We start from the raw sequence: 10,262 nt of genomic DNA, 5'->3' as shown, positions 1-10,262 counted from the left end.
TCATCCACATTCTTTCGTAGGAAAGCTCATAGTTCCTCCTTCTCTTAAAGAGGCATCTGGACCCCAACCTGAAAAAACGTTTCTTCGTCAGCATCTGTTGTAACCTTTTCTAACCCCTCACATTTCGCTTCTTTGTCCATGGCACCCAAGGATATTTCTACTTCCATTAGTTGCTATAAAGCCTTGTCTGAGGACACCAAGGATTCATTTTTGGACTGGTGTCTGACAGCAGCAATCAAGCATTGCCTTGCAATTGCTTAGCTTCCAACTAGTTCCTCCACATTATCCCCAGAGGGATACTTCACTTTTAAGTGCAAAGTTGAAGATACAGCTTCCATAGCATGAAGCAACAATTTCACCAGAATGGCAGTATAAGGTGAATAAGCATCCACCACAATGAAATTGACCTCTACTAATCTAGAGCCCACCTGAACGGGCAGTTTAATCATACCTTTTGGGACAACAGTCTTCCCATCAAATCCCACTAGAGGGGAATCATAATTGACCATATCTTCTAGCTTTAGATTAAGCCCTATATACAGGTTCCCTGAAAACTTTGTTAACTACTTGTGTCGTGGACTGCCCTCTAGGCCCTGGAAAGTCCCTTCTGGCCCCATTGTTATTGTACCTATCCGACTTGAAATCCCTTCGATCAGGGGGGATCACGTTGGCCTTCCCTTTCCCTTGCTATTGATCTTCCTTGACTCGCTTGTACTCATTAATACGATCCATCAATTGACGCATGTTGCGCGTAAGCTTTCTAGTCAAGGATTTTCTCAACTCATTCTCAGTATAGAGCTCGGCCTTGATCTTCCTTATAGCCACGTTTTCAAAATCTCCATCTATTTCATTAAAAATCTCCCAATACCTATCTGAGTAAGTCTTTAAAGTTTCCCTTTCCCTCATTGCCATTGATAATAAGGAATCTAAGGGACGAGGAACCCTACTACATGTAATAAATCGAGTCCCAAAGTCCCTGGTAAGTTCTTGAAATGAACTAATAAAACCTTCCTCCAGCCCATCAAACCATCTCATTGTCACAGGCCCCAAATTGGATGGAAACACTTTACACATCAGAGTTTCATTCCTCAAGTGAACTATCGTCCTTTGATTAAAATGGCTTACATGCTCTATCGGGTCCGTCCTACCATTATACACGGTAAAAGTTGGTTGTATGAACCGCCGAGGAAGTTTTGCTCTCTCAATCCTTCATGTAAATGGTGACTTTGAGATTTGGTGCAAAGCCTTACTCATAGCATCATTACCTAAGCCCCTATGGGATGGGCTTCTACTCATTCGCTTATGATGGTATTCCTCATTAAAAGAGAAAGACTCAATAGGAGAAGTCCTTGATCTAGGCCTATAACTGTCATCATCATCAGATGGGGACTCTGAGCCCGATGGAGACTCCCTCATTTGCTTACAACGTAGCTTCCTCCGCAAATGATCTATCTCCAGTTGCAAGTTTCTAGTACCCTCTCCATGTGAAACATGACTCCCAGTTCTAGATTGCCTTTTACTGGTGTGAGTCGTATGCACACTTAGTTCACAGTCTCTCCTTTGTTCCAAGTTTTGGAAATGGTCTTGATGTTGAGACCCCACAGATTCTTCTCGACTTGGCCCTGAACCCACCATGATTGAATAGGCTCAAGAGGGTTCATTTCCCACAAATGGTGTCAATTGTAAGGATGAGAATTGGTTCAAGGCCCAATAGGTTTGGACAATGACACAATAAGCCCACAACAATGAATTTGTTAGAGAATGGGTCTAATATTGAACGTTCAGTGAGTTCAGTATAAATCACTATAGGTTAGTTTAATCTTGGAATGAACGTAAATAACAAGATGAAAAGAAAAACACTCATCGGTCAAGTTCGAGGATGGTATGTTATTGTATATATTTCTTAGACTCATTCAAATATTCAAGTGCTTGGTTACAAAGAGGTTTTCTGTCTTCTTTTTCTAATCCCCCTTTGTAAGGGAATCCCTTTCCTTTTATACTCCTTTCTTCCTCTTATCTTAGCCTTCCACCTGTTGGTTAAGTAACTCATCTCCTTGATACTTGTCCTATTCAAACCTTCTTGAAATCTTTGGTGGGTAGCTGTGAGGCTAGAAGTCATTGTTCAGACATCACCTGCACATTAATGCGGCCAGTTTTTTAGGTGCAAAGCATTCAATGCAGTGATAGCAGCTTTATTTCTAGATATTTCTCAATAACTTGTTGACTCTCCTCTCTCCAAAGCTTATCCTTCTTCTGCGCATGGTTGTCCTCTTCCCAGTACTTGTTAGGTGATCGGACTTCAAGTTTCCACTCTGTTTCCCGAGGAGGTTTGTCTCCACAGACAACATCACTTGTCTGTCCTAACCAGCTCTCATCCTCGGCCTGACGACCCACTTGCCTTTACTAATATTTGTTTGTCCTTAGGCTCTTTGATGTCCTCGGGCGCGACCCACAGCCCAATACCCTTATCTAAGCTATTTATCCCCACACCTATTATTATATATATAGAAGTGTCAAAATTTATTAGGCTTTAATATGATCCACAAGAAAATAGATTAAACCCGGGAGCATATCCGTTCAATTAATGTGGTCTAGTTGGACCAATAATAAGGTGACATAAAAAAAAATAAAAAAAAAAGGTCACTACCACATCACGATTTGGATCGACATCATAGCTGTCGTGAACTCTACCTTGGAACTTCGCACCACCACCATGCCACCTCAACAAACCCCACTTAATACCCCAATTTATCCATCGTAATCAAATATTTGAGTTTAGTTATGCAAGAGCGGTTTGTCATGGTATAGGTGAGTTTGGAAGGGTCATTGGTGTCGACTCAAGTGGAGCTGTGGAGGAAGGTAACTTGGAAAGAAGATTTGAGGATTTGGTATTGTTTGGTGAAAAAAAAAAAGAAAGACTATGATTGGGTTTGGGTTTGACAGCTTAGTTTATGAGTTTTTAGTGACGTTTTCTTTTCTTTTTCATCGGTAAAAAGTTAATAGGTGTCCTAAAACCATTGATTTAAGATATATTTTTAGAAATTTTTTATGGAAAAAATAGTAATTAATTTTTTTGACAGCTTTTTATAATTTCCATAAAAGTTATGCCAAAATGCTAGAAAATTATTGTGTGCTCCCGGAGTACCATAAATACGTACTCCTTCCTTTCACATGAATAGTGGATCATACTAATTAAATTTGTGGTGGGACCTACCATGAATATAAGAGGAAGGAGTACGTATTTATGATACTTCGGGAGTACCTAATAATTTTTCCAAAATGCTTCTAAAGTGATTTATTAATAATAGCATTAAGGGCATTCATTAACATAACATTTTCTCAATAATTGCATATATGATTAACCCTACATATGATTAATTAGGTAATAATACCGAGAGGCCCAACAAACATATGATATAATAACGTCCATTCATAAAAAATGATATAATAAATCCCTCCTGAAAACCAAACTCTAATCCAATGGTTTGTTATTCAGCAAAAAAAAATCTAATGGTTTGTTCGGTCTCTAGGAAGGCAAATATGAGAGCTCATACTCTAGCGAGATGGTCCCTTCTTAATAATTTTGTAGGTTCTTAATGTTACAAACTGAACTTGTTTTGGTAAATGTTTTGGTAAAGTTATAAAAGGTGAAGGCTAATTTTCTTTCTGCTGTATAATCTTCTTTCTTTTTGCTGTGTTTTCTCTTTTTGGAGTTTTCTTTTTGTAATAAAATTTTTCTGTTCATAAAAAATAAAAAATAAAAACCTACAGCTATCTAACTATCTTTGACATGGCCACATTATTACTGTTGCTCCATAATGCCAAATGCTACATGATAAATGAATTTTATGTTATTCATTCATACTTTGCGAAATAGCATAAAGCTCTATCTTTGTCTTAAAAACACCACCGGCCAAATTATTATTATTATTTTTTAAGTAAAGATAATATAAATCAAAGCAAAGAAACGGAGCAAAAGAGCAAAAAGCAATGCTACCAATAATTAAATTGGTAAACTTTCATTAGTTATTATTTGACCCATTACTAACAATTCATCGTATCAACAAATATCAAATTTTTTGTCCAAACTTGTATGTGTTCTCCAAAATCAAAACCATATCTGAATCGAATCAGAAAGATGTGGCCACTCCAATCATTAGATTAAAAAATATATATATACTAGTACATGTTTTTATTTTTTATTTTTATCTTTTTGTGTGTGAATGCGATGCAGCCACGAGTGACAAGACGACCAAACGCGTCATTCTCTTTATTTGGGACAACTATATAATTAAGCTTCTCAACCACATTTCTCTCAACCATATATCTCCAGAACATTGCAGAAATCGGGAGAGAGAGAGAGAGAGAGCTCCAATCACAAAAGGGTAGCCATGGTGATGTCTGTGTTTCTGAGTTTTATTTTCCCACCACCCCCATCACTTTTCATCAATGCCATGTCAGTTGTGAGTTTAACATCATTGGCTTATACTGGGTTCTCGGAAGCAAGAGGAAAGCACTTGAATTACTCCAAATTTTGGAATGTAAATTTTTCCAAATCTGCAAGAAATCAAATTAAACTTTCTAGTTGAACGGGCATGCTCATTCTCTATACTCCAGCATTTCCCGCTGCTTTCACATCCTTTGTGCTTTTCACGCATAAGGATCTCCGATCTCTATTGCTTAATTCTGCTCTAGCCCTTCATTTCTTTAAGAGGATCTTTGAGGTACAATCCCATCCCTCTCTCTCTCCTTCACACACACACACACACACACAAGTTAATTTTGTTGAATTATAGTAACTGTTTTTAGTTCTTTTTTGTTTAACTCATATAGATAATTAATTTTTTTTTTAACGGTCATAATATTATACCACAACATGTATTACTCAGAGCAAATTTACCTAGTTGAAAAGTTTATTAATCATGTGAAGAGATTATTGTTAGATGATTAAAGGACATTTAAAAGTATTAATCAAAGGGAAATACAATGATTTTGTGTATAAGTTTGGAGAAGCTCATGACAGTGATCTAGAAAAGATATTGATGTCTTACCAAAAAAAAAAAACATTTTCCATTTTATATATCATTCTTGTTTGACAAATATAATGGATGAATTTATGTTATTGACAACTGGAACAAATAGTAATAAGAAACTTTAGAAAAAGAAAAAAGAATAAAAGATCTAATATATATAGAGGCAATCAATTATGCTCCATTTGTTTTGACGTAAAATATTTTTAAATATGAAAATATTTTACGTGTAAATATTTTACTAACATTTTTAAGTGTTTGGTAAGTGTTGTAACATTAACATTGCAAATACCTAGCCATCACCAACCATTGCAAAAAAACACCATGTAATCCCATCCCATCGGCCACGGTCATCCACCTACCCTAACACCCAATAGCCACCTGAATCACCAGCACTTAAAAAATAGCCATCAAAACCACCACCAAAGATTCAAAAAACCGCTCCCAACTACCTAAAAAACAACCACCAACCACCAAATCATCACTAACCACCCAAAAACCCAATCCACCACTCAATAGTCAGATCCGGTTTTGTGAGAGAGACGAGAGGAGGGAGGAGGTGTGGAGTCAATCTGTGGGTGGCACCGGTTAAGGGGTGATGCCAGTTGGCGGGTGGCACTGGTCAAGGGTGACATCGGTCGGCAGGTGGCGCTGGTTAGTGGGTGATGCCGGTCGGTGGGTGGTGCCGGCCGGTAGGTTTTGGGAGAGATGGATTAATGGGTGAGAGAAGGAATGTTGGGTTGTGACTGTGAGAGAACTGAGAGGGAGAGATAGCGTGAGAGGGAGGGAGGGTGAGTTATCGAGATGAGAGCCAATGAACAAATGTAAAATGTTTTACCCAAATTTTAAGTGTAAAATATTTTATACAAATTTGCTTAGGTTGATTTGGTTGACTAAAAATATTTTACTTTTGGCTAAATATTTTATTGCAAAAAAAACATAGTAAAATAAGAAAATATTATCCTGTAAATATTTTGCATCAAAACAAACGGAACGTTAGTGTTTTCTCGTTTGATTTCGTACTTGGTTAAACACTTAAATACTTTACCATGTTTTATAGGTGCTAGTTGTCCACCAATTCAGCGGCGGAATGATACTTGATTCTGCAATTCCTATCTCTCTTAGCTATTTCTTGTCCACCGCAAGCATGATTTATGCCCAGCACCTATCACAAGACATTTCAGAGCCACCAGTTGATCTGAAGTATCCTGGAATATTGTTGTTTCTTATAGGAATTGGTGGCAACTTTTACCACCATTACCTCCTCTCTAAACTGAGGGGAAAAGGTGACAAAGAATATAGGATTCCAAATGGTGGTTTGTTTGACTTAGTGATATGCCCACATTATCTTTTTGAAATTATAGATTTCTTAGGGATCTCTTTTATCTCCCAAACGCTATATGCATTCTCCTTCACTTTAGGCACTATTTTTTACTTGATGGGAAGGAGTTATGCCACCAGGAGATGGTATCTCTCAAAATTTGAAACTTTTCCCGAGGATGTTAAGGCTCTCATTCCATATCTTTTCTAAACACTCTGTTAAAAGAATGATAGTTTGAAGAGAGAGAGAGAGAGAGAGAGAGACAGACAGACAGACAGACAGAGAGAGAGAGAGAGAGAGAGAGAGAGAGAGAGATATAATATATATATATATATATATATATATATATATATATATATATGTAACTTATCGTTTTTAAATTCCTGTTGTAAAAAAATTGTTGTTTGATAAGTGAGCACTGAGCACCAAAGCGGTGTTAAGAAGATTACCAGTGGTTAACGCTTGAAATCTTACATAGTTTTTAAAAGAAGGAAAAAAAGAAATGAAGGAAAATTTTTATTTTTTGTCTCTATATTTTGGTGGTATTTTTATTTTCGTCCTTGCGTATTCATAATTTTTGTTTTGGTCCTTAATTTTTTTTTTTTTTTTTGTAACATTTCATTTTGGTCATTACCATTTATGGGTGACAACGGGGTGGGACAGGCCCCTTTCGAGGGAGAGAATGAAGAAAACTAAGCAAAGCTTGAATGTGCAAGTATACAGTGAAGCAAGCAGATTAGGATAACAGAGAAGTTAAAAGGGGAAGAGAGAGAGAGAGAGAGAGAGAGAGAGAGATTCTAAAAGAGATTTCTTTGAAAATGCTTGCTTAATTAATTCAGAGTACAACTGCTCTATTTATACACATGATCCATCTATAATTGCGCATAATTACATTTAAATAAATCATGGAACTAATCTGTGAAACCTGGAGGTGGTTAGGCTCAACAGCTAAGAGGGGAAACTGAATTGCCCGCCTAAATCTAAGTGTCTTCAAGCTTCCAAGAATGAGAGTATTTCACGTTCTTCATCAACGCACATGTGACCAGTTTAATTAAAAGAAACCGCACCGTATAAGACTCTGTTTCTGTATTTATAAACTAGTCGTTAGAAGAACTAGCTGTTGGGTTGTTTTGCAGCTTTAGCTTAGCTTTGGTTTTAGCTTTTATCTTTAGTTATCACAACATCCTCCCTCAAACACGAGGCAGAATCAGCCAAGAGTTTTCCCCTAAGAAATAGAAAATGAAGGCAGGGGCTTAGTGGAAATATCGGCATAATTATCATTGCCAGAAATAAATTTGATCTTCAAATCACACCTGAGAACCTTCTCTCTAATAAAATGATAATCAACCTCGATGTGCTTCGTCCTGGAATGAAATACAGGATGAAAAGCTAAGGCAATGGCTGATATGTTATCACACCAGAGAACTGGAATGTGATGAAGAAGCAAGCGAAGCTCCATGAACAAAGTACAAAGCCAGGACAGTTTTGTTGCGGTGAAAGCCAAAGCACGATATTCTGCCTCAATGGAAGAACGAGAGACAGCAGTCTGCTTCTTGGAGGACCACGAAATAGGATTAGAACCAAGAAAAACCAACAAATCAGTTGTAGACTTCCTATCAGATGAGTCTCCAGCCTAATCAACATTTGAAAATGCTGATAGAGTGAGAGGGCTTGGAGAGAAATGGATACCATGATGTAAAGTCCCTCTGACATAGCGAAGAACACGCTTGGCAGCCTCTGAATGCGTGGTGGTGGGATGCTGCATGAACTGGCACAACTAATGGACACTAAAGGCTAAATCAGGGCGAGTAAATGTCAAGTATTGTAGTGCCCCAACCATACTTCTATACTCAGATGGATCAGGTAAGGAGGAACCAATATAAGGAGTGAGTCTAGTGGAAGAACAAGTAGGTGTCTTAGTAGGCCTAGCATTCTCCATGTGAAATCTATGGAGAATATCAAAGGCATACTTGGATTGACACAAGGTGAGACCAAACTTAGTGAGAACAATTTGGATACCAAGGAAGTAGGAAAGAGCACCAAGGTCTTTTAATTCAAAGGCATGACTAAGAGCAGTGATGAGATGTGAAATTTGAGAAGGATCATTTTTAGTAATAATTATATCATCATCAACATAGAGAAGTAGGTAGCTGGTAGTGTAAGAACAATGATAAATGAAGAGGGAAGAGGGAAGAGTCTGCAAGTGAAGCCAAGCTGAAGAAGCAGAGAGGTAAAACGTCCAAACCAAGCTCTAGGGGCTTGTTTGAGGCCATATAGAGACTTATGTAATCTGCAGACATGATTAGTAAGTTTAGGATCAACGTAGCGTGGTAATTGCTGCATATATACTTCCTCCTTTAGAGTACCATGAAGAAATGCATTAGATACATCTAGTTGTCAAAGAGGCCATCTAAAGCTTACTACAATAACTAAGATCAATCTGAATGTTGCTAGTTTAACCACTAGACTAAAAGTCTCAGTATAATCAATGCCAGCCTACTAATGAAATCCCTTGGCAACTAACCTTGCCTTATATCAAGCAATTGTGCCATCACTGTTCAATTTCAGTTTATATATCCATTTGCAGCCAAATCCTGTAGTCATGGTATGTGTTTTGGTGACAGGAGATAAGACAGGATTATCAACAGTAGGTGGAATGGGATTGTGAGAGGCAATAAAAAGAGGAGGAGTGGGAGTGACAAATGGTGTAGGTAGACTAGAATGGGAAGCAAATGTGGGAGAGACAACAGGGATATTAGAATTGGAAGACACATATGAACCTAAGACAGGAGGTTGATTGGAGGTGTGCAGATAGAGAAGATTTAACTACCAAACATCATGAGTAGGTTTAGAAGCAATATTAGCAGAAATAGATGGATTGAAACAAAGGAAAGGAAATTTTGACTCATTAAACAATACATGCCTAGAAGTGTACAAATGATTAGTATGTAAATCAAGACACAAATAACCTTTGGAAACATTGGAATAACCAAGAAAAAGACATTCTTTGGTTTTGTGCTCTAACTTGTGATGTGTGTATGGCCTGAGGTAAGGATAGTCAGCACAACCAAACACCTTGAGGTTGGTTAAGTCTGGATGATGACCATATAGTTTGAACCAGGGTGATAAGACACCAAGAGTAGCAGCGGGAAGGAGATTAATGAGACTCACAGCAGTTTGGACAACAAAAGACTAGTATTGAGAGGGTAAAGAAGAATATGAAAGGAGTGTGATAGTGGTTTCTATTAAGTGTCTATATTTCCTCTCTATTAGGCCATTTTGTTAAGGGGTATATGGACAGGAAATTTGATGAACAAAACCATTTAAAGCAAGATAAGATTCAAAGGCTTTAGCAGTGTATTCTCCTCCACCATCAGACCTTAAAGTTTTTATAGTAGTTGAGAATTGATTCTCAACCATAGCTTTGAACATGAGAAATTTGGAGCAGACCTCAGATTTATGCACAAGCAAATATAACCAAGTAAAACATGTAAAATGATCAACAAATATCATATAATACTTTAATCCATTTATTGAATCTTGAGGTGCAGGACCCCACAAATTAGTGTGTACAAGTTCAAAAGGTGAGTGTGCAACAAACTTAGAACTAGGAAAAGGAAGCTTATGCATTTTTCCATGAAGACAATGTGTACAAGTGTTAACAAGGTTCGTACACTTATTAAAGGACAAAGTTTTATCTAGAAAAAGAAGACTACAAACTTGGTGATTAGGATGCCCAAGTCTACTGTGCCACAGAAACCAGCTAGGAGTGGTTGTGAAAACTGAATTGCAAAGTTTATGAGGAAGAAGAAGCTTAGATGCTTTGCAAGGGCATATTGGATACACCCCACCTTCACTCTTGCCCTTGTAAAGCACTGTCCCTATGGCCAAAGTCTGGATAGACAAGATGT

The 10,262-nt window shown here is 37.6% G+C and overlaps 1 pseudogene; it reads left to right on the top strand.

Annotated features, from left to right (window-relative positions):
* The first annotated feature begins 4,311 nt into the window (after positions 1 to 4,311).
* Positions 4,312 to 6,620, top strand: LOC142614941 (steroid 5-alpha-reductase DET2-like; annotated as a pseudogene).
* Positions 6,621 to 10,262: the final 3,642 nt, after the last annotated feature.

The sequence above is a fragment of the Castanea sativa genome, chromosome 11, assembly GCF_040712315.1.
Source record: "Castanea sativa cultivar Marrone di Chiusa Pesio chromosome 11, ASM4071231v1".
Lineage (NCBI taxonomy): Eukaryota > Viridiplantae > Streptophyta > Magnoliopsida > Fagales > Fagaceae > Castanea > Castanea sativa.
The sequence above is the reverse complement of the archived record's forward strand: the minus strand, read 5'-3'. Positions and strand labels throughout refer to the sequence as shown.